Here is a 24,917-nt window from a genome sequence, read left to right as displayed (position 1 = left end):
CCATATTTGAGTTGGACTCTTTAAATACTACTGCTTGATTTGGTTTGACATCACTCTCGCATCCCTGCCCTCTCTGTGAGAATGAACATCTTAAACAGGGGCTACTCTATCAGCCTGAGGCTCTGAATGATAAGATATTGAGCTGCTGAGCCACGTTGAACACACTGGGTCAAGCAGAGCTGAAGCTGATCTACAGCCCTCATACAATGTGAGCCAGAAATAAATTTATGCTGTTGTAAGTTACTGAGACTTCGAGACTGCTTATCACCAGAGCGAAACTGAAAATGCAGACATTCAAATGACCCTTCCCCTGTGAGAAAGAAGTTTATTGTGTTCTCAGCATTCATTTTTCCCTTTGTTCTAATATTACCAAAGAGACTTCCATCTGGGATCTACTCCTTTTTCAAGCACCATTCAAATGGTTTGGGTGAGTCTATGCACAAGTCCCAGCTCCACGAGGTGTGGATACTGTTCTTTGTCCATATTGACTTGATCAGAAGTTGGTACATGCCCCTCTTCAGCCATGAGACATGTTTATTAACTTTTACCGATTGGCACGCTTACTGCTGAGGAAAGCTTTCTCTGCACTTAAGCCTGGACAGCTGTTAAGTCCAGATCTTTCAGTGGCCATCATGAAAAGATAGATTGTTTCTAAAAGGCTAAATATGAAAGTGAAGACTGAGCTATATGACATTATTTAGACCTTGAACACAACCATTGTATTCCTGGAATTTCCTTCAATTAATACATAGTTCTCCTTTATATTTTAGACAATTTGAGTTAATTTTAATCATAGCCAAAATAGTCTGTATTACTCTAGCTCCCATTTACCTTTTTTCTTTAAATTTGTTGACATTCTCAAGTAAAACAAGTAAATCAAGAAATAGCAAAGCCTTGAATTAAAAACAAACAAACAAACATAAAACTCTATGAAGTTTAAGGGAACAGATGTGTATTTTATGAACTTACTGGTCACATGATAGGAAAATACTAACTTCAAGACTCCAAGAAGGATTTCGTCAAAATTGTGTCCCAAGCAACAGAGAAAATTATTAAGAAGCTGGAAGACATTAGTAACAGAGTAAAGAGTGTGCATGCTTTGTTTCTCTTCTATTCTCTCAGTAAGAAAAAAGAAAGGCAGTAAGAAATATACAACTCTACATAAATAACTATACAAGGAAGTCATTATTTTTAGTTGATGCAAACTAGAAAAGACATCATTTGGGGAAGTTGGTGGAATACAGGCCAATATTTGTGAATGTGTTTGAAAGTTAGCTAAATTTTCAACTAGCACAACAGGAAATAGATAAGATTCAAAGGCATGATAAGTCAATAAAAATAAAGCTCCATCTAAAACTATCCTCCATAGGTTTGGACTCCTCATTACAACTAAAGTCATAAGTGGTTAGAGGGATTGCCTCTTACAAAAATGAGAGTGATAGGAAGGACAAGGGAAGCACTTTCATCACAGGCAATCTTGTACAAACTTGTGCAACTGGATTTCCTACTTGTTTTGTGTATTATTTTTTATAAGTAAATGAGTTAAGCTTAGCAAATTGAAAGAGAAAGTTTAAACTAAAATAAAATTTAAACTACATGATGCATGCAAGAATTTACAATGAAAAGTCTACCTAGCATAAAATATAGGAACAAAAAATAAGACTCTGAACTCTAAAAATACATTAATAGGACACCCAACTTTAAAAAATGTACAAAAGATTTGAAAAGACATTTAACCAAAGATATAAAAATAATAAACACATGAAAAAATTGCTCATCATTATTACTCATCGGGAAAATTGAAATTAAAACAAGATACACTGAGGGGCGGCAGTGAGGAGATATCCTTCGTCCAAGGTAAGGAGAAGCAGCTGCGCTTTTCTGGAGCAGCCGTGAAGAGATACCCCACATCCAAGGTAAGAGAAACCCAAGTAAGATGCTAGGTGTTGTGAGAGGCATCAGAGGGCAGACACACTGAAACCATATTCACAGAAAACTAGTCAATCTAATCACACTAGGACGACAGCCTTGAAACTAAGCCATGCCCATGGAGCCACCCAAGACGAGTGGGTCATGATAGAGAGGTCTGACAGAATGTGGTCCACTGGAGAAGGGAATGGCAAACTACTTCAGTATTCTTGAGATCCTAATGAACAGTATGAAAAGGCAAAATGATAGGATACTGAAAGAGGAACTCCCCAGGTCAGTAGGTGCCCAATATGCTACTGGAGATCACTGGAGAAATAACTCCAGAAAGAAGGAAAGGATGGAGCCAAAGCAAAAACAATACCCAGCTGTGGATGTGACTGGTGATAGAAGCAAGGTCTGATGCTGTAAAGAGCAATATTGCATAGAAAACTGGAATGTTAGGTCCATGAATCAAGGCAAATTGGAAGCGGCAAACAAAAGATGGCCAGAGTGAACGTTGACATTCTAGGAATCAGCGAACTAAAATGGACTGGAATGGGTGAATTTAACTCAGATGACCATTATGTCTACTACTGCGGGCAGGATGCCTTAGAGGAGGAGTCACGGTCAACAAAAGAGTCTGAAATGCAGTACTTGGATGCAGTCTCAAAAAGGACAGAATGATCTCTGTTCATTTCCACGGCAAACCATTCAGTATCACAGTAATCCAAGTCTATGCCCAACCAGTAACACTGAAGAAGCTGAAGTTGAATGCTTCTATGAAGACCTACAAGACCTTTTAGAACTAACACCCAAAAAAGATGTCCTTTTCATTATAAGGGTCTGGAATGCAAAAGTAGGAAGTCAAGAAACACCTGGAGTAACAGGCAAATTTGGCCTTGGAATGTGGAATGAAGCAGGGCAAAGACTAATAGAGTTTTGCCAAGAGAATGCACTGGTCATAGCAAACACCCTCTTCCAACAACACAAGGACATCACCATCTACACATGTCCATCTACACATGGACATCACCAGATGGTCAACACCAAAATCAGACTGATTATATTCTTTGCAGCCAAAGATGGGGAAACTCTATACAGTCAGCAAAAACAAGACCGGGATCAGACTGTGGCTCAGATCATGAGCTCCTTATTGTCAAATTCAGACTTAAATGGAAGAAAGTAGGGAAAACCGCTAGACCATTCAGGTATGACCTAAATCAAATCCCTTATGATTATACAGTGGAAGTGAGAGATAGATTTAAGGGACTAGATCTGAGAGTGCCTGATGAACTATGGACGGAGGTTCATAACACTGTACATGAGACAGGGATCAAGACCATCCCCACGGAAAAGAAATTCAAAAAAGCAAAGTGGCTGTCGGGAGAGGCCTTACAAATAGCTGTGAAAAGAAGAGAAGCAAAAAGCAAAGGAGAAAAGGAAAGATATGAGCATCTGAATGCAGAGTTCCAAAGAATAGCAAGAAGAGATAAGAAATCCTTCCTCAGTGATCAATGCAAAGAAATAAAGGAAAACAACTGAATGGGAAAGACTAGAGATCTCTTCAAGAAAATTAGAGACACCAAGGGAACATTTCATGCAAAGATGGGCTCAGTAAAGGACAGAAATGGTATGGACCTAACAGAAGAAGAAGATATTAAGAGGTGGCAAGAATACACAGAAGAACTGTACAAAACAAAGATCTTCAAGACCAAGATAATCACGATGGTGTGATCACTCACCTAGAGCCAGACATCCTGGAAAGTGAAGTCAAGTGGGCCTTAGAAAGCATCACTACGAACAAAGCTAGTGGAGGTGATGGCATTCAAGTTGAGCTGTTTCAACTCCTGAAAGATGAGGCTGTGAAAGTGCTGCACTCAGTATGCCAGCAAATGTGGAAAACTCAGCAGTGGCCACAGGACTCGAAAAGGTCAGTTTTCATTCCAATCCCAAAGAAAGGCAATGCCAAAGAATGCTCAAACTACCACACAGTTGCACTCATCTCACATGCTAGTAAAAATTGCTCAAAATTCTCCAAGCCAGGCTTCAGCAATACATGAACCATGAACATTCAGATGTTCAAGCTGGTTTTAGAAAAGGCAGAGGAACCAGAGATCAAATTGCCAACATTTGCTGGATCAGGGGAAAAGCAAGAGAGTTCCAGAAAAACATCTATTTCTGCTTTATTGACTATGCCAAAGATTTTGACTGTGTGGATCACAATAAACTGTGGAAAATTCTGAAAGAGATGGGAATACCAGACCTCCTGACCTGTCTCTTGAGAAATCTGTATGCAGGTCAGGAAGCAACAATAGAACTGGACATGGAACAACAGACTGGTTCCAAATAGGAAAAGGAGGACGTCAAGGCTGTATATTGTCACCCTGCTTATTTAACTTATATGAAGAGTACATCATGAGAAACGCTGGGCTGGAAGAAGCACAAGCTGGAATCAAGATTGCTGGGAGAAATATCAAGAACCTCAGATATGCAGATGACACCACCCTTATGGCAGAAAGTGAAGAAGACCTAGAGAGCCTCTTGATGAAAGTGAAAGTGGAGAGTGAAAAGTTGCCTTAAAGCTCAGCATTCAAAAAACGAAGATCATGGCATCCGGTCCCATCACTTCATAGGAAATAGAATGGGAAACAGTGGGAAAAGTGTCAGACTTTATTTTTTGGGCTCCAAAATTACTGCAGATGGTGATTGCAGCCATGAAATTAAAAGACGCTTACTCCTTGGAAGAAAAGTTATGACCAAATTAGAAAGCATATTGAAAAGCAGAGACGTTACTTTGCCAACAAAGGTCCGTCTAGTCAAAGCTATGGTTTTTCCAGTTGTCATATGTGGATGTGAGATTTGGACTGTGAAGAAAGTTTCGGTTCTGTTCGGTTCAGTCGCTCAGTCGTTTCCAACTCTTTGCGACCCTGTGAATCGCAGCACGCTAGGCCACCCTGTCCACCACCATCTCTCGGAGTTCACTCAGACTCACATCCATCGAGTCCGTGATGCCATCCAGCCATCTCATCCTCAGTCATCCCCTTCTCCTCCTGCCCCCAATCCCTCCCAGCATCAGAGTCTTTTCCAGTGAGTCAACTCTTCACATGAGGTGTCCAAAGTACTGGAGTTTCAGCTTTGGCATCATTCCTTCCAAAGAAATCCCAGGGTTGATCTCCTTCAGAATGGATTGGTTGGATCTCTTTGCAGTCCAAGGGACTCTCAAGAGTCTTCTCCAACACCACAGTTCAACAGCATCAATTCTTTGGCGCTCAGCCTTCTTTACAGTCCTACTCTCACATCCATACATGACCATAGGAAAAACCGTAGCTTTGACTAGACGGACCTTAGTTGGCAAAGTAATGTCTCTGCTTCTGAATATACTATCTAGGTCATAACTTTTCTTCCAAGGAGTAAGCATCTTTTAATTTCATGGCTGCAATCACCATCTGCAGTGATTTTGGAGCCCCCCAAAGTAAAATCTGACACTGTTTCCACTGTTTCCCGTCTATTTCCCATGAAATGATGGGACCAGATGCCATGATCTTCGTTTTCTGAATGCTGAGCTTTAAGCCAACTTTTTCCACTCTCCTCTTTCACTTTCATCAAGAGGCTTTTAGCTCTTCTTCACTTTCTGCCATAAGGGTAGTGTCATCTGCATATCTGAGGTTATTGATATTTCTCCAGGCAATCTTAATTCCAGCTTGTGTTTCTTCCAGTCCAGCGTTTCTCATGATGTACTCTGCATAGAAGTTAAGTAAGCAGGGTGACAATATACAGCCTTGATGTCCTCCTTTTCCTATTTGGAACCAGTCTGTTGTTCCATGTCCAGTTCTAACTGTTGCTTCCTGACCTGCATACAGATTTCTCAAGAGGCAGGTCAGGTGATCTGGCATTCCCATCTCTTCCAGAATTTTCCACAGTTTATTGTGATCCACACAGTCAAAATCTTTGGCATAGTCAATAAAGCAGAAATAGATGTTTTCTGGAACTCTCTTGCTTTTCCCCTGATCCAGCAAATGTTGGCAATTTGATCTCTGGTTCCTCTGCCTTTTCTAAAACCAGCTTGTACATCTGAATGTTCAAGGTTCATGTATTGCTGAAGCCTGGCTTGGAGAATTTTGAGCAATTTTTACTAGCATGTGAGATGAGTGCAACTGTGTGGTAGTTTGAGCATTCTTTGGCATTGCCTTTCTTTGGGATTGGAATGAAAACTGACCTTTTCGAGTCCTGTGGCCACTGCTGAGTTTTCCACATTTGCTGGCATACTGAGTGCAGCACAGTCACAGCCTCATCTTTCAGGAGTTGAAACAGCTCAACTTGAATGCCATCACCTCCACTAGCTTTGTTCGTAGTGATGCTTTCTAAGGCCCACTTGACTTCACATTCCAAGATGTCTGGCTCTAGATTAGTGATCACATCATCATGATTATCTGGGTCGTGAAAATCTTTTTTGCACAGTTCTTCCGTGTATTCTTGCCTAGTGCCAAAGAATTGATGCTTTTGAACTGTGGTGTTGGAGAAGACTCTTGAGAGTCCTTTGGACTGCAAGGAGATCCAACCAGTCCATTATCAAGGAGATCAGCCCTGGGATTTCTTTGGAAGGAATGATGCTAAAGCTGAAACTCCAGTACTTTAGACACCTCATGCGAAGAGTTGACTCACTGGAAAAGATTCTGATGCTGGGAGGGATTGGGGGCAGGAGAAGAAGGGGACAACAGAGGATGAGATGGCAGGACGACATCATTGACTCGATGGACGTGATTCTGAGTGAACTCCTAGAGATGGTGATGGATAGGGAGGCCTGGCGTGCTGCGATTCATGGGGTCTCAAAGAGTCAGACGCTACTGAGTGACTGAATTGAACTGAACTGACACTGTGGTATTGTATCTTAATGTGGACACTAAGGACACTGTGAGGCGCGTAGAACTCTTACAATCCGGGTGAGAATGCAATGTACTGCAAACATCTTAAACAGTTTGATAGTTTCTTAAAAAGTTAAACACATACCTGCCCTATAAGATCACTATAACCCAGTCATTCCACTTTTAGATATTTACCCAAGGGGATGAAAAAGTATATGCCCACACAAAAGACTTGTGTAATAATGTACTTACAACTTTATAGTAATAGTCAAAAACTGAAACAGGACTTCCAGAATGACAGACTTGTGAACCTGTTCCTTGGCGAAATAACTGTGATTATAAAAATGATAAAGGCCCCAAACCCTTAATCATTTAAACTCACTGGAAACTCTCCTAAGGATATACAGCAAATATATAATTATTTATGCAATGAGCATTTGTGACACTTGAGTTATGCCCTGTTTCCTCTTTCTCCACTCCCAGCTCAGCGTAATAGAAAATTCACTCCATAAGGTGCAGCCAAGATGATGTGGCTAAGCTTGCTCCAGATCTTCATGAGAAACTACGGTGTCTCCTCAGGAAGAGAAGGCTGCAAGCATTTCTCATCCTTCCAAGTTCTGTCTTGCATCTGGCAGAAGCTGAATTCCGAACAAATGCAACCAAGAAACAGAGGGCTCCCTTCCCTCATTCAGTCCTCACTCTCAGCATTGAGGCTCTACCAAGGAAGGCAGACTGAGAATAATGGGACCCCATGTGTTAATAAATGTAGTCCTTTCCCCAGCTTGCTCATGGGGCAGAGATTCCATGCTGGTAAGAGGAAAGCTGAGAAACCAGAGGCTACCATCCTCACCCAGCACCCTACTTATAAAGTAAAGGAGTCACCACATGAGAATAGTCCACCATCATCTCTCACGGTTCTGGGAAAATGACTCAGAGATTTTGCCCATGGGGAGAGGCAGACCATAAAACCAGAAGACTCCAAAGCCCTCTTCAGGTGAGCTGACTTGACTGGGAGTAGAGTAAGAGAAAATTCAAGACACCTGTGAAATTAATGGGAATTTGGAGTTCTAGTATGTACAGGAGATTGGAGACTCTAAGAGAGCAACCAAGTAAAACATAGGGCAGTTGATTTATCAGGAAAAGAAACAGCTAAAATGACCTCTTCTCTTTTCAGAACAAACCTCAAAACTGCCATGAAAACCTGCTCCTCAAAAGGGCCTGTTCTTGATTGGGTCAGACCATGGAGCAATTTATACTGCAAGGCAATGTCAAAAAGTTAGAACAATCAGCTGGCAATTAGGAAGCCTAGCCAACTGAGTGTAATATCAAAAGAGGCAGATAGCTTAACACAAAGAACTGGAGAAGACTCAAAGAGAGCTCTGTTAAGACACTGTCATTTTTGACTTTGCACACATCCAAGGCAGCACTCTCTAAGAGGTGATATCAGAGGTATCACATTGCAGGGAAATGGACTTCACTAAAACAATCCAGTCCAAACACTAATCAAATGAACAAGCAAGCAAAGCAACAACACGTCCTGAACAAGGGAGATTAGCATCCAGAGTTACTACAACATATTATCTGAACAGCCAGTTTTCAACAAAATAGTATGAGGCACACAAAGAAATGGGAAAATGAGATCCATACACAGGAGAAAAACAAGCAAGTAACAGAAAATGTCTATAAGAGGGCCAGGTGTCTGACTTAGCGGATAGTCTTCAAGGCAACTATAAACATATTAAAAAAAAAAAAAACTAAAGGAAATCACTCCTTAAGAAGTGAAGGAAAGAGTTCCATTTCTGGTTGACAGTCTCTGAGGACATACTTTCCAGTGAAACTGATGGGAAACATGAAAGGACAATCAGTTAAAGAGATTATGTTGAATGAAAAATGCCAGACAAAATTAAGTACATGCTATAACAGAAAATGTAAACATTATATTGAGAAAGTCAGATGAGTGGTTGCCTGGCTATGCAGGGGGGTGGTGGAGGAAGGGTGCTGAAACTTTTGGGGGTGGTTAATGTGTAAATTCTTTTTATGGTGGTGATCCTTTCATAAATTATATATATATATATATATATATATATATAAGTTTACAGTTTAAATATTTATAGTGTTTTTCATGTAAATTCTTCATAAAGCTCTCTAAAAATGTTGCACAAAAGTATAACAGGAAAAAGCTAACAGAAAGAATGTGGGGAATCACAATTCCATGGAGGTTTATCCTTTAACTCAGGAAATATCTTTAAATGCTTCCTTCCCCAAAAATGCACTTCAATGTCTCATTATAAAGACTAATAATTTTTTTCAAATTATATAGAATTAACACCAAAACAACACAGAATTCACCCTGCAGGCAGACAGAAACAGTTTGAAGTCCTCTACCCATCCTCATACTCCTTTGCAATTTGAAGGTTATTCTAAATGCAGAATGGTTTGATTACTTGAGCATCTGCAAAGAGATAGCTTGTTCCTTTCTCAGATTACTGTTTATCAAACTTCAGTGTGTATATGAATTACTATGCTTATTTTATATACAAAATACAATGACGTATATGAAATATATTGACAATCTCGGGGAGGTTGCAAGTGCAATTTGGTTAAGGTGTGATTTTTGCCTTCCAAGTATGAATGTAATCAAAATCAAAGCCAAAGGCATTCAATCAAAGCATTACTGTATCACAATGGATATATCATTAGAATTACAAGGGTACATAGTAAGGAAGCTTTATTCCCTCAGTAAGTCATCATTTATATGAAAAATAATAGCAGGAAATACAAAGAAGTAGCAGATAAATACAGAAGCGGAAGGTGTTTTTCAGTCCTTCATGACTATTTAAATCTTGAGGCATGGTCAGAGAAATTCAATGTGTAGTAAGGTAAGCGATATAACTCCTATTTTCAAAAACCTCTTTTTTGTTGTAGTACCGTTAGTAATATGAAATATGTTAATCACTTAAACATATAATTTGCCATTAAACACCTTAATTTGGAAGACATGTTTGGCTATACTCGAGAACTAGTCACCAGCAAAACCCATTAAAAATTTTCAGTAAATACAAACAGAATATGGATAATAAAATAAAGTCTAACCTTTTTTTTTTTTTTTTTGTGCTCCATCTAGTTTTGCATGCTCACAGGTTGCCATGGGCAGAGGTCCTGAACCAACCCTTCAGACTCGAGTTTCTGGTGGCTGCACTGATGCTTCATCTCCTGCCATGTGTAAAACTGCTGGGCACAGCACCCAATTCTACAGACAGTGGAGCCAAGTGGGCTGTGCACAGTGGCAGTATAAACAGCAGGTCTGAGCCTTCCCCCTGACCCCAGAACACCCCTTCCTTGCCCTGCCCATCAGGAGAGTGTGTTCTAGAGCTCAGCTCAGACCTCTTACTTCTTTGACTGAAGAATATAGCTTTCCTTTGCATCCAAGCCTAACTTGGTCTTATTTTACTCGCTCCAAAAACACAGGGCAGGAGAGCCCTTGTTGGGGCCTGACCCAGTGCCAGTAACTCTACTATTTGTATTAACTTATGGCGTGTGTGCATGCTCAGTCGTGTCCAACTCTTTGTCATCCCATGGACTGTAACCCACCAGGCTCCTCTGTCCATGGGATTTCCCAGGCAAGATACTGGAATGCGTTGCCATTTTTTTCTCCAGGGGATCTTCCCAACCCAGGGACTGAGCCTGTGTCTCCTGCATCAGCAGGTAGATTTTTTGCCACTGTAGCATTTGCAGTCATTAACATTGATTTGGAATGAAGATCATATCAGACTATTAACGATCAACTACTGCTCTATAAAAAGCTCCTGTAAGCCTCAGTTGTATACCAAAAGCATAGCACTTTATTATTTTGCAGTAATCTGTAAATTGGCTGGTGGTTCCTCTGATATTTCACCCAGGCTGTCTTAAACAACTGCATTCAGATGGAGGGTTACCTGTGGCTATAAGATGAAAGATGATCTAAAAATTTTTAAGCAGTCAGTGATGACTTTTGGATGGGTTACTTTTTAATTCTTCTGTATGTAGCCTTTCATCCAACAGCATTCTTAACTGGCCCCTAAATGGTGATTCTCAGGGCAGCTGAGAGTGGTAGCTGCAAACACGTTTAAGGGCTAGGTTCAGGAATCATTTTCTATTGGTCAAAGCAGGTCACGAGATTAGCACATGTTCAAGGGTATGAAACTGCTGAGGGAAATGCCTTTAAGATCCTTAGAACAATTTTGGCAGACTGACAAGGTCAGCCAAATGAGGCATGAATTTAAATCACTAAGAGGTCGTTAAAATTGCATAGGCACAGCCTTGGTGAGATCTTTGTCTGCTGAGGTTATTTTATGTTGAAGATTTTTTACTACTGGGCAGAATGGAAACAGCCACTTCCAACCCAGTATGCTCTCTAGGCCTTCTATATTTTTTCTAAATTTTAATCGCAAATCATTTCCTTTCTTAGCTCCTTTCCTTTCTCAACTTTCTGTCCATAGATGTCCTCGATCATATCCTGTTCATTATGCTGGTTTTCTATCCTCAGTTCCAGAAGTCAGTATTTTTGTTAACTGTTCTTCCATAACATCACATGGATTACCCTTTCTGTAGCCTCCAACAGTTCCTTTTCCAGCCATCTTCCCTGTCTTTGCTTATATGTTTCTCATTGCTTTTCCAAGTTCTCTTGTTCCCAGTCCTAAAATAAATGGCACAGTTATTTCAAGATTTTTGTCATAGTAGCTTCCAACTTCCAGGTACATAACTATTAACTATTGGTATAAAACAAAGCACACCAAAACTCAGAGGCATAAACTATAAATATTTACCATTTATCATCAGTCTCTGGGTTGGCAAGTAACCTCTATGCTGACTTATTTGGGTAACCTCGATGGATGCTGGAAGATAAACTGGCTATGTAGGGGAGAAAAAATAATTTTCCACCTACCCTTCTGAGTTATCACTGAGTCTGTAACAAAAGACAGATTAACAAGAGAAAAAATGGATATAAGATTATGAAAATGTATACATCATGAATACATGGAGGTACCCAGAAAAAAAATGAATAATTTAAAGAGGTAGCTTAGAATTTAGGCTTGCAAATTTCTGCTTTATTGACTATGCCAAAGCTTTTGAGTGTGTGGATCACAATAAACTGTGGAAAATTCTGACAGAGATGGGAATACCAGACCACCTGACCTGCTTCTTGAGAAATCTGTATGCAGGTCAGGAAGCAACAGTTAGAACTGGACATGGAACAACAGACTGGTTCCAAATAGGAAAAGGAGGACGTCAAGGCTGTATATTGTCACCCTGCTTATTTAACTTCTACGCAGAGTACATCATGAGAAACGCTAGACTGGAAGAAACACAAGCTGGAAACAAGATTGCCTGGAGAAATCTCAATAACCTCAGATATGCAGATGACACCAGCCTTATGGCAGAAAGTGAAGAGGAACTAAAAGCCTCTTGATGAAAGTGAAAAGGAGAGCGAAAAAGTTGGCTTAAAGCTCAACATTCAGAAAACGAAGATCATGGCATCTGGTCCCATCATTTCATGGGAAATAGATGGGAAACAGTAGAAACAGTGTCAGACTTTATTTTCTGGGGCTCCAAAATCATTGCAGATGGTGATTGCAGCCATGAAATTAAAAGACGCTTACTCCTTGGAAGAAAAGTTATGACCAAGCTAGATAGTATATTCAAAAGCAGAGACATTGCTTTGCCAACTAAGGTCCATCTAGTCAAGGCTATGGTTTTTCCTGTGGTCATGTATGGATGTGAGAGCTGGACGGTGAAGAAGGCTGAGTGCTGAAGAATTGATGCTGTTGAACTGTGGTGTTGGAGAAGACTCTTGAGAGTCCCTTGGACTGCAAAGAGATCCAACCAGTCCATTCTGAAGGAGATCAACCCTGGGATATCTTTGGAAGGAATGATGCTAAAGCTGAAGCTCCAGTACTTTGATCACCTCATGCGAGGAGTTGACTCATTGGAAAAGACTCTGATGCTGGGAGGGATTGGGAGCAGGAGGAGAAGGGGATGACTGAGGATGAGATGGCTGGATGGCATCACTGACTCGATGGATGTGAATCTGAGTGAACTCCAGGAGTTGGTGATGGACAGGGAGGCCTGGCATGCTGCGATTCATGGGGTTGCAAAGAGTTGGACACGACTGAGTGACTCAAGTGAACTGAACTGAACTGATCATTAACTCTTGCCCATGACTAAATGGACTTGAGTTACGGCCATGAGTTACATGAGTAATGGCCATAGCACCACCGACGCAATGGACATGAGTTTGAGTAGACTCCAGGAGTTAGTAATGGTAGGAAAACCGGTGTGCAGCAGTCCATAGGGTCACAAAGAGTCAGACAAGACTGACTGACTGAATTGACTGATCATTTTAAGAGAGAAAGGAAAGGAGACAGGTAGTCCTATTCATTCAGTCAGTCATTTCAGTCACTCAGTCGTGTCCGACTCTTTGCAACCCCATGAATCACAGCACGCCAGGCCTCCCTGTCCATCACCAACTCCTGGAGTTCACTCAGATTCACATCCATCGAGTCAGTGATGCCATCCAGCCATCTCATCCTCTGTCATCCCCTTCTTCTCCTGCCCCAAATCCCTACCAGCATCAAAGTCTTTTCCAATGAGTCAACTCTTCGCATGAGGTGGTCAAAGTACTGGAGCTTCAGCTTTAGCATCATTCCTTCCAAAGAAATCCCAGGGTTGATCTCCTTCCAAATGGACTGGTTGGATCTCCTTGCAGTCCAAAGGACTCTCAAGAGTCTTCTCCAACACCACAGTTCAAAAGCATCAATTCTTTGGTGCTCAGCCGTCTTCACAGTCCAACACACACATCCATACATGACTACTGGAAAACCATAGCCTTGACTAGACGGACCTTAGCCGGCAAAGTAATGTCTCTGCTTTTGAATATGCTATCTAGGCTGGTCATAACTTTTTTTCCAAGGAGTAAATGTCTTCTTCACGACCTGGATAATCACGATGGTGTGATCACTCATCTAGAGCCAGATATCCTGAAATGTGAAGTCAAGTGGGCCTAAAAAGCGTCACTATGAACAAAGTTAGTAGAGGTGATGGAATTCCAGTTGAGCTGGTTCAAATCCTGAATGATGATGCTGTGAAAGTGCTGCACTCAATATGCCAGCAAATGTGGAAAACTCAGCAGTGGCCACAGGACTGGAAAAGGTCAGTTTTCATTCCAACCCCAAAGAAAGGCAATGCCAAAGAATGCTCAAACTACCACACAATTGCACTCATCTCACATGCTAGTAAAGTAATGCTCAAAATTCTCCGAGCCAGGCTTCAGCAATACTTGAACTGTGAACTTCCTGATGTTCAAGCTGGTTTTAGAAAAGGCAGAGGAACCAGAGATCAAATTGCCAACATCTGCTGGATCATGGAAAAAGCAAGAGAGTTCCAGAAAAACATCTATTTCTGCTTTATTGACTATGCCAAAGCTTTTGACTGTGTGGATCACAATAAACTGTGGAACATTCTGACAGAGATGGGAATACCAGACCACCTGACCTGCCTCTTGAGAAATCTGTATGCAGGTCAGGAAGCAACAGTTAGAACTGGACATGGAACAACAGACTGGTTCCAAATAGGAAAAGGAGTATGTCAAGTTTGTATATTGTCACCCTGTTTATTTAACTTCTATGCAGAGTACATCATGAGAAACGCTGGACTGGAAGAAACACAAGCTGGAATCAAGATTGCCTGGAGAAATATCAATAACCTCAGATATGCAGATGACACCAGCCTTATAGCAGAAAGTGAAGAGGAACTAAAAGCCTCTTGATGGAAGTGAAAGAGGAGAGTGAAAAAGACGGCTTAAAGCTCAACATTCAGAAAACGAAGATCATGGCATCCGCTGCCATCATTTCATGGGAAATAGATGGGGAAACAGTGGAAACAGTAGTTCTCTTAGGGGAGAGTAAATGACTTTTTGGAAATATAAACAGACCCTTAAAAAAACAGATGAAAGATATGATAGTTTGTGACAGTTTTCCTAGGTGTGGTGCAGACTTCTAGTCTCCTCTTATGTGATAAGGAGCAATCTCCCCTGGTTGATGAAACTCCAAGAGAGGGCATTTATGACAACTGAACTCCTTTTAAAACATGTTTTTAGACAAATAAAAGGAGATTGGAATAAGTCTATCTCTGAATTTGCTGTTTTTCAAGTGCCTGGATTTCAAATAATCAATACACCAAAGTGTGTATTTGCAGGTGGCTTTTTTGGCTACCCTTCATTTGTAAGGTACAAGATGGCCTCACTCAGCCTAAAAGTTGGTGCTGTCTCTCATTGGTGACAACTTACTTCTCCCAGTTGTCTCTTACTTTTCATTGGGCTAGACTACTGCCCTTATACGATGATTTTAGAACAGCAATTTAATAGAGAAAAGGCAAATACTACAAATCCTCTTGAGGCCATAGCTGCTGAATTCACACAACATAATTTCCAGCACATTTTATTGGTTGAAGGGTGCCACAAGGCCAGCCAATGATCAAGACATGAAAAACTATACTTCACCTCTTGATACTAGTTGCTACATAGAATTTATGGTCTTATTTAATCTATCATACAGATGAATAAAATAAGTGTTTAGAAGCATAACATTCTCATTGTTTAATTTTTAAATTGTAAATACTAAAAAAGAAAAGATAAGGATAATTTTGTATTTATCTATGACAAATCTAGGTAGTGTATTAAAAGGAGAAACATCACTTTCTCAACAAATGTCCATACAGTCAAAGCTATGGTTGTCCCAGTGGTCGTGCACGGATGTGAGAATTGGACCATAAAGAGGCTAAGCACCAAAGATTTGATGCTTTTGAACTGTGGTGCTGGAGAGGACTCTTGAGAATCCCATGGGCTGCAAGAAGGTCAAGCCAGTCATTCTAAAGAAATCAACCCTGAATATTCATTGGAAGACTGATGCTGAAGCTGAAGCTCTGATACTTTGATCACCTGATGCAAAGAGCTGACTCCCTGGAAAAGACTCTGATGCTGGGAAAGACTGAAGGCCAAAGGAGAAGGAGGTGGAGGAAGATTAGATTGTTAGATACCATCACCAACTCAGTGGACATGAATTTGAGCAAAATTCGTGACAGTGGAAGACAGAGCAGCCTGGTGTGCTACAGTCAATAGGGTTGCAAAGAGTCAGACCCAATTTACTGACTGAACAACAACAGTCTTTTGAAGAAATAAAAATGCATAGTTATCTTCTGAAAAAGAAGAAAACAGTTTCTGCACATTAATGATGTTTTTCTTTATTTTTTGTGAATTACTTGACAATATTTGGTTTTAATTTTCTCAAACAACTGAGCATTCCAAAGATAAAAATGAAAATGGTAATTAGAAGTTTCCTGGCTTGGAGTGTTCTGCTTTTCACAACAAACCTGAGAAAGAACAAATATATATATTGTTGGAATTCTTCATAAAAGAGCTTCCATTAGTGCTGCTGAAAACACAGTATGGATGGATGAGTTGGAGATGTCACAAAAAATACTTGGCTTATGTACATGAAATTAAATGTATTATTGTTGTTTAGTATAAGGAGACTTAAAATTCAGTTGACATTCTATTATATATATATGGCTAAAACATGTTTTTAATTTCTTCTCTGCATATAAAGTCATTATAATTTTTACATATTTTATCTTAATGTGAACTTTTTTGCAATTTGGTTTTATTTTTTTCAATATTCTGTTTGTGAAGTTTCAACAAATCGACATGGGTTGACACCAACTTGTGTAACTATTTTAAAGTGTCCCATCTTATATATTTCAAATGGTTTATATATTCTTTTACTCATGTTTAGAATTTTACTGTTTTATGCAATTCTGTTCTAAATGGTTTTATATCTCCTTAGGTATATGGGCAAAATTGTGTCTAACAGTGTAAATGGAATTATGAGAGGGGAGCATATTCAAGTATTCTAGAAATTGCCAAATTGTTCCCCAAAATGGTTGTGACAAGTTATCTCCCACTCCTCCAAAAAGTAGAGCTGTCTAATGGGATCCACATAATCTCCCAACATATAATATTGATAGGTATCTTCACTTTTAATTTAACAGGGTGAAATATGTCCAAAAAAGATGTCCTTTTCATATAGGGGACTGGAATGCAAAAGTAGGAAGTAAAGAAACACCTGGAGTAACAGGCAGATTTAGCCTTGGAGTATAGAATGAAGCAGGGCAAAGGCTAATAGAGTTTTGCCAAGAGAATGCACTGGTCATAGCAAACATCTTCTTCCAACAACACAAGAGAAGACTCTACACATGGACATCACCAGATGGTCAACACCAAAATCAAATTGATTATATTCTTTGCAGCCAAAAATGGAGAAGCTCTATACAGTCAGCAAAAACCAAATGGGAGCTGACTGTGGCTCAGATCATGAATGCCTTATTGCAGAATTCAGACTTAAATTGAAGAAAGTGGAGAAAACCACTAGATCATTCAGGTATGACCTAAGTCAAATTCCTTATGATTATACAGTGGAAGTGAGAGATAGATTTAAGGGACTATATCAGATAGACAAGATGCCTGATGAACTATGTAAGGAGGTTAGTGACATTGTACAGGAGACAGGGAGCAAGAACGTCCTCAAGAAAAAGAAATGCAAAAAAGCAAAATGGCTGTCTGAGGAGGCCTTACAAATAACTGTGAAATGAAGAGAAGTGAAAAACAAAGGGAAAAAGGAAAGATATACCCATTTGAATGCAGAGTTTCAAAGAATAGCAAGGAGAGATAAGAAAGCCTTCCGCAGCAATCAATGCAAAGAAATAGAGGGAAAAAATAGAATGGAAAGGACTAGAGATCTTTTCAAGAAAATTAGAGATACCAAGGGAACATTTCATGCCAAGATCAGCTCAATAAAGGACAGATTGTATGGACCTAACAGAAGCAGAAGATATTCGGAAGAGGTGGCAAGAATACACAGAAACTCTAAAATAAGATCATTATGACCCAAAAATAGTCATGATGGTGTGATCATCCACCTAGAGCCAGACATCCTGGAATGTGAAGTCAAGTGGGCCTTAGGAAGCATCACTACCAACAAAGCTAGTGGAGGTGATGGAATTCCAGTTGAGCTATATCAGATCCTGAAAGATGATGATGTGAAAGTGCTGCACTCAATATGTCAGACAATTTGGAAAACTCAACAGTGGCCATGGGACTGGAAAAGGTCAGTTTTCATTCCAATCCCAAAGAAAGGCAATGCCAAAGAATGCTCAAACTACTGCACAATTTCATTCATCTCACACGTTAGTAAAGTAATGCTCAAAATTCTCCAAGCCAGGCTTCAGCAATATATGAAACATGAACAAGATGAACAAGAACATGAACAAGATGTTTAAGCTGGTTTTAGAAAAGGCAGAGGAACTAGAGATCAAATTGCCAACATTTGCTGGATCATCGAAAAAGCTAGAGAGTTCCAGAAAAAAAATCTATTTCTGCTTTATTGACTATGCCAAAGCCTTTGATTGTGTGGATCAAAACAAGCTGTGGAAAATTCTGAAAGAGATGGGAATACCAGACCACCTGACATGCCTCTTAAGAACCTGCATGCAGGTCAAGAAGCAACAGTTAGAACTGGACATGGAACAACAGACTGGTTCCAATAGGAAAAGGAGTATGTCAAGGCTGTATATTGTCACCTTGCTTATTTAACTTATATGGAGAGGAATCATGAGAAATGCTGGGCTGGAAGTAGCACAAGCTGGAATCAAGATTGCCGGGAGAAATGTGAATAACCTCACATATGTAGATGACACCCTTATGGCAGAAAGTGAGGAAGAACTAAAGAGCCTCTTTCTTGAAAGTGAAAGAGGAAAGTGAAAAAGTTGGCTTAAAGCTCAACATTCAGAAAACTAAGATCATCACATCCTGTCCCATAACTTCATGGCAAATAGATGGGGAAACAGTGGAAACAGTGGCTGATTTTATATTTTTGGGCTCCAAATCATTGCAGGTTGTGATTGCAGCCATGAAATAAAGATGCTTGCTCTTTGGAAGGAAAGTTATGACCAACTTAGACAGCATATTAAAAAGTGGAGACATTACTTTTTAAACAAAGGTCTGTCTAGTCAAGGCTGTGGTTTTTCCAGTAATTATGTATGGATGTGAGAGTTGGACTATAAAGAAAGCTGAGCACCAAAGAATTGATGCTTTTGAACTGTGGTGTTGGAGAAGACTCTTGAGAGTCCCCTGGACTGCAAGTAGATCCAACCAGTCCATCTAAGGGAGATCAGTCCTCAGTGTTCATTGGAAGGTCTGACGTTTAACTTGAAATTCCAATACTTTGGCCACCTGATGCGAACAGCTGACTCATTGGAAAAGACCCTGATTTTGGGAAAGATTGAGGGCAGGAAGAGAAGGGGACAACAGAGGCTGAGATGGTTGGATGGCATCACCGACTCAATGGATATGAGTTTAGATAGGCTCCGGGAGTTGGTGTTGGACAGGGACGCCTGGTGTGTTGCAACTCGTGGGGTTGCAAAGAGTCGGACATGACTGAGCAAGTGAACTGAACTGAGATATCTACTGAATCCAAGTCTTTGAGTTGGATATCTGGAATGTATTTTTTAAATCTTTCATGTGATTTTGAAGACCAAATATGTTGTTGAAACACTGAGCTAGAAAGTTGAGCTGTAAATGGCATTCTTGGTATGAGAATAGGACAGGGAAGATGTGGAAGTGTGACTAGTTTGAGCCTGCTTTGGATATTGCAAGCAGATCAGGATGCCCATCATAAGGAGTGTAAGTGGGAACATGGTAGGAGAAAAGACTGAAAACAAAGTAGAAACCAGATGGGGAGTGCAACTAGTAAAGAGTAAGATATATGAGTTGTTCAATGAATACTTGTTGAATAATGGCTAAATCAATGAATGAATGAGTCATTACAACTTTATATGTCTTGGTTAGAGTTGATATCTATCTTGACGTTTATGAAGAACCAATGACAGATTTTGAGCCAGAAAGTGGAAACTGAGATTAAATTAACACAAATGAAATGTTATTCTAAAGTGACAAAGAAGCTCATGCATTTTGAAGATTTTTTGGAGCTGTGATGGTATACTCATAAGAGAGAGTTTTCTTAATTCTTATTAATCTTTTATTTAGGGTACTTAAACTCAGTGCAGCTGCTTATAAAATTTCACTAAACCCATTAATAGAAGAAACAATTCAGTCCTGACACAGAAAGAACTGACTGTCCTATTTTCCACCTATTGTGAGAAACATGACATGCACCACAGGGGGAAAATAATCACCTTAATTTTCTGTCATTGTAATGAATAATTTAAACATATAAATGATATTCTGAATACTTTATTTTATAATGGAGCATATCATCTCTTTTGATTTTGACAGCATGCTCTTTTATTTTTTCCCCAATTCAATTTTTGGAATGCTGTACCTTGGGAGAGCACTTGGCTGATTACAAAAATAGAGTAAAAATCCTTCTAGTCCTCCATGAATAACAAGTAGAATAGAAAATAGGAAGAAAAATAAAGAGAAGGAAAAATGGGAATCCCAGTCACTTTGAGCTTTAATTAATCTTTGTAATGCTCCTCCAGGGCTTTGGTGTGAAGGAGCAGCTTAAAGGCCTGGACATGTGATTTAGTTATTTGGAGTGTCTCCCCTCCCTTGGGATGGATTGCCACTTTAAGGATGCCAAAGAAAGAAGCCCAAGAGAACAGATGCCCAGGAGGAGTATGAAATTAACTCAGGATCAACAAGTAAATGAAGGACTAGGGGAACCTGGCCCTGCAAACCAACTAGGACTGAACCCAGAGGAGTAGATATTGTCATTATCAAACCCTTGATTATCTTCAAGCTAACTATTGCCTGGGAAGATAGGTTACCATTAGTATCCACCCTCTATTTTAAAGATTAGTTCCAAACTTCTTATTAAGGTATGAAAGGGCTTACTTAATCTGGCTTCAGACTCTCTCCTTCAGACTTCGTTTCTTGACTCTCTGTTCTCATAAAGCTTTACTATGTGTCCTGCTGCAACATTATCTGCCTCTAGCTCCTGCGTCTTTTTATGTGCTCTTCCCTTTGCCTGGGGAACATTTTTCTCTTCATTTTCTTTCTCACTGGGACAGCAGTTACCTGTTTCTCAAAATTTATCTCAGTTTAAATTTATACCGAGATCCCTTCTACAAGTTCCCACAGAACTCTCTGCTCTGTGCAGAATATTTTATTCAATTTGTTTAATTAAACAAGGAATTCAAAAACAAAGACTCTCCAATCTATTCTAAACTTGGAATAATCAGTTCAATGCCTTTAGAGGGAAGACAGTGGGTACACTAGTAGAGGTTTAGGTGTGATAAACAGAAAATAGTATAGAGTTATGGACTTAGATATGTCACATCCCTCAGGAAAAGCTTTGATATTCAGGCTTTTTTTTATAGCTTTCCTTGACAAACTATATATATATATATATATATATATATATATATATATATATATATATATATATATATATATATACACCTATGGCTGATTTATGTTGATGTTTGACAGAAAACAACACAATTCTGTAAAGCAATTATCCTTAAATTAAAAACTAAATACATTTTTTTAAATGAAAAAGAGCAAAATATATTTGTAAACCAAATGAGCTTGTTTTACAATTACAATCTTGAGATCACATATCACATTTTACTTTGAGTTACTTTTATAACATAAAACTGGCCATAAGAGAGATTTATAAATACTGACTAATTGAAACAAATGACTGAAAAAATGAATGAATGGAATTATTCCTTATTTCTACTAGTCCCAACTTTTTTGTCCTTCTGATAGACACTTCAGTTAGCTGACACACTGGGAAGTGATAACAGATGAAGAAAGTAAATGAGGGGTGACTTTTAAGTATTTAGTCCCAGATAGGCATAAGTTTAGGACGTTGGATATACAAGTTACAAATCTTGAAGTTTTTAACTAGAATGAGACTTTAAAACTTTAAAACATTCCTAGCCTGAAAAAATAACATAAGATAATTTCTAGCTAAGAAATAATTAATATTGGTTAATGTAGCTTCTATTTTTTAGGATACTATTCATATTTCATATACTGAAAAGTCAACATTTTGGAAAAGTCAACACAGTCTTGACTCTTTGTCCAGTTCGTCTGTATCCAAACTATTTATTTGGAGCATTTTATATAGTCAATAAAATAAATAGAAAGCTGTAACTAAAACAATTATTTTTTGAAGTATTAAATTCTAACTGTATGCTGTTGCCTGAAGGACATTCTGAGCTGAGGTCTGCTCTCATTATTATAATGGAAAATTAGCAAATATTAAAGGAGTGTTAACTTTATATTCCAAAAAAAAAAAAATACAAGGTCTACTTCTGAGGCCAACCAAAGGATTAAGAGAATAGAAAATGAATATTCCTCAATATGTGAGTCATTGTTATTTAATGCCATGTCTTTTGTTGTCAATTTCAGATACAGCCAAGAATATACATCCCACATTTTGAAAATACAAGGGCTAGGTGAAAACCACTGACCTGATTTAGTATAACCAAATTAGGTTCCTAAACCCAATTTCAATGTGTGTGTGTGTGTGTGTGTGTGTGTGTGTGTGTGCATGCGTGTATGTAGGCTCTCCCAAACCAACATGCAATTCTTAGGCACAAGCTGCATATCCTACAGCTCAAATCAATTCTGACACTATCTCTCAGAGTTATCATCTGGTTCTACAGGCTGAGGGTTCAGTCCTTTAAGACTGCCCCCCTCACTCCACTAGCTTCGGATGCCAGTTGCAAGACCATGTTGCTACCTGTACTTCTGACCATTGCCTATAAATCAGAGGTCCTCACACCCTCTTTCTTAGGTTTGACTAATTTGCTAGAGTGGCTCATAACTCAGAGAAAGATCACCAATTTAGAACAAAAATATATTACTCAAGAACAGTCAGGTGAAAGAAAGGCACAGGGCAAGGCATGGGAAAAGACACGGGTCTTCCATGCCCTCTGCAGGAGCCACTCTCCCAGCTCCTCTAAATGTTCACCAACCTGGAAGCTCCCTAAACCCTGTTTTATGGAGGTTTCATTACATAATCACCACTGATTTTATTGACAATTAACTCCAGACCCTCTCCTTTCTCTAGCTATCTGGGGCTGGAACTGAAAGTTGCTTCTCCTGGGAAGGAGCCCCCTTTCAAAGGTGTTTTTCAAAAGTCACCTGGCTAACATAAAGTGCTACAGAAAAATGTGCCACAAACACCTTTATCAGGTTGACACTTCAGCAACTCCTAGGTTTGGGGAACTGTGAGCCAGGAACTGTGAAAGAAGACCAAATATATATTTCTTAAAAAATGATATTGCAATGCCATTTACCCTTCTGTAGTTTTATTATCTTGGCTCTAATCTTCCCTTTTCTGAGACAGGGATATCACTGTTGAGAAAGAAAGTAAGAGCCTGGTATCATCCAGCTGAATCTGGTGTGTTTTCCTAATTCCTTCATAAGGAGTGTCCATGCACACATAAGAATTGACAGGTTGAAGTAACTGCCAGTAGATGGAGAGGGAGAAGCTCTAGAAAGAGGATTTATACCTCCCTTACCCTTTCTCAATTATTTCATAATGTGGATTTTTAACTTTCAATTTAAAGTTTTTTCTCATTATTTTCTTTTGAAGCTCTACAGGTGGTCTTCTTTAAACAATCTGCTGAAAGCATGTTTGGCCTGTCCATCAGTCCACAGTCAACTGAAGTCATTTTTAAGGTGAGCAATTAAAGGACTTAATGAAATAAATAAAGCTGGCAGTTAGCTCTACAGTCAGTAATACTAGAGAACTGTGCTAGGATGCATCAGGTCCAAGGGAATGAGGTAGTTTTACCTGGAACACATTTCCCTCAGACTATTTACTGCTTTTTGGTTACTGGATTGTAGTCGGCTCTTCATGTTCTTTTTAACAATGCTTTGGAGGTAAGAAAATATTGGCAGCAAAGGGAAAATGGTGTAAATCGGATTAAGCTTGACGAAACACTTGATAGATGCAAGGTCTTATAAGCCCCATGAGGGAAAAAAGTAGTCATCAAGAAGTAACATTATTTACTCAAAGCCATTTGCCATTGTTTGTGTGCTAGTTGCTCAGTCCTGTGTGACTTTTTGGGACACCATGGACTATAACCCACAAAGCTCTTCTGTCCATGGGATTTTTCAGGCAAGAATACTGGAGTGGGCTGCCATTCCCTTCTCCAGGGGATAGAGAATTCCTGCCGTTCCTGGTCAGGATGGAATTCCTGACCCAAGGATCGAACCCAGGTTTCCTGCACTGCAGGCAGATTCTTTATAGTCTGAGCCACCCAGGAAGCCCAAGTTGCCATTAGCTGACAATAATCAATTTTTCATTTTTAGATGTTTGATAGACACAGAGGGTTAGAGCAGATTTTAGCTTTGTCATTTAACCCTTACTCATAAAGCCACCATAAATGCATTGCTATCACTGCACCAAGCACTTAACACCACAGAGGTTTTTTTTTTTTCTTGCAAAGCTCTATACACAATGGATTTTTAAAGAAGGTGTGTATCTTTTAGTAACACAGACTTCTTAGCCAAGTGTTGTGAGCTCAGGCTTGGAGCTGGATACCTCAACACTGTCATCTACTAATTCTCTCACTATTCTTATAAATATTTTAGAATTTTCATGTATGTCATAAAAGATGTCATTTGTTTGCCACAATTCAGTACATCATTCTCAAAAAGTTTATTTTTTTATGTTCCCCTCAAGTTATTTCAATGATAAGTGATTAAGAGTTCTTATACTCAGAGAGCTTTAATGCATTTTCATTACCTGAAAGTCTGGGTTAAAGTTCAGGGAGAAATTTCAAATTTGAGTTATAAGATACACTGTTGTCGGAGAAGGCAATGGCATCCCACTCCAGTACTCTTGCTTGGAGAATCCCAGGGACAGGGGAGCAAGCCTGGTGGGCTGCCATCAATGGGGTTGCACAGAGTCAGACATGATTGAAGCAACTTAGCAGCAGCAGCAGCAAACACTGTTTTTAATGAATTGCATCTTTTTTTTTTCCTTTGATATGATTTTTTTTCATTTTGAAAAAACTATACTTTTTGCCAAATATTATTCCAAATACATGTTTTACAGGCCACTATGGGCC

Source organism: Ovis aries, chromosome 3, assembly GCF_016772045.2.
Source record: "Ovis aries strain OAR_USU_Benz2616 breed Rambouillet chromosome 3, ARS-UI_Ramb_v3.0, whole genome shotgun sequence".
In the NCBI taxonomy this organism is placed as follows: Eukaryota; Metazoa; Chordata; class Mammalia; order Artiodactyla; family Bovidae; genus Ovis; species Ovis aries.
Note: the sequence above shows the minus strand (reverse complement) of the source record.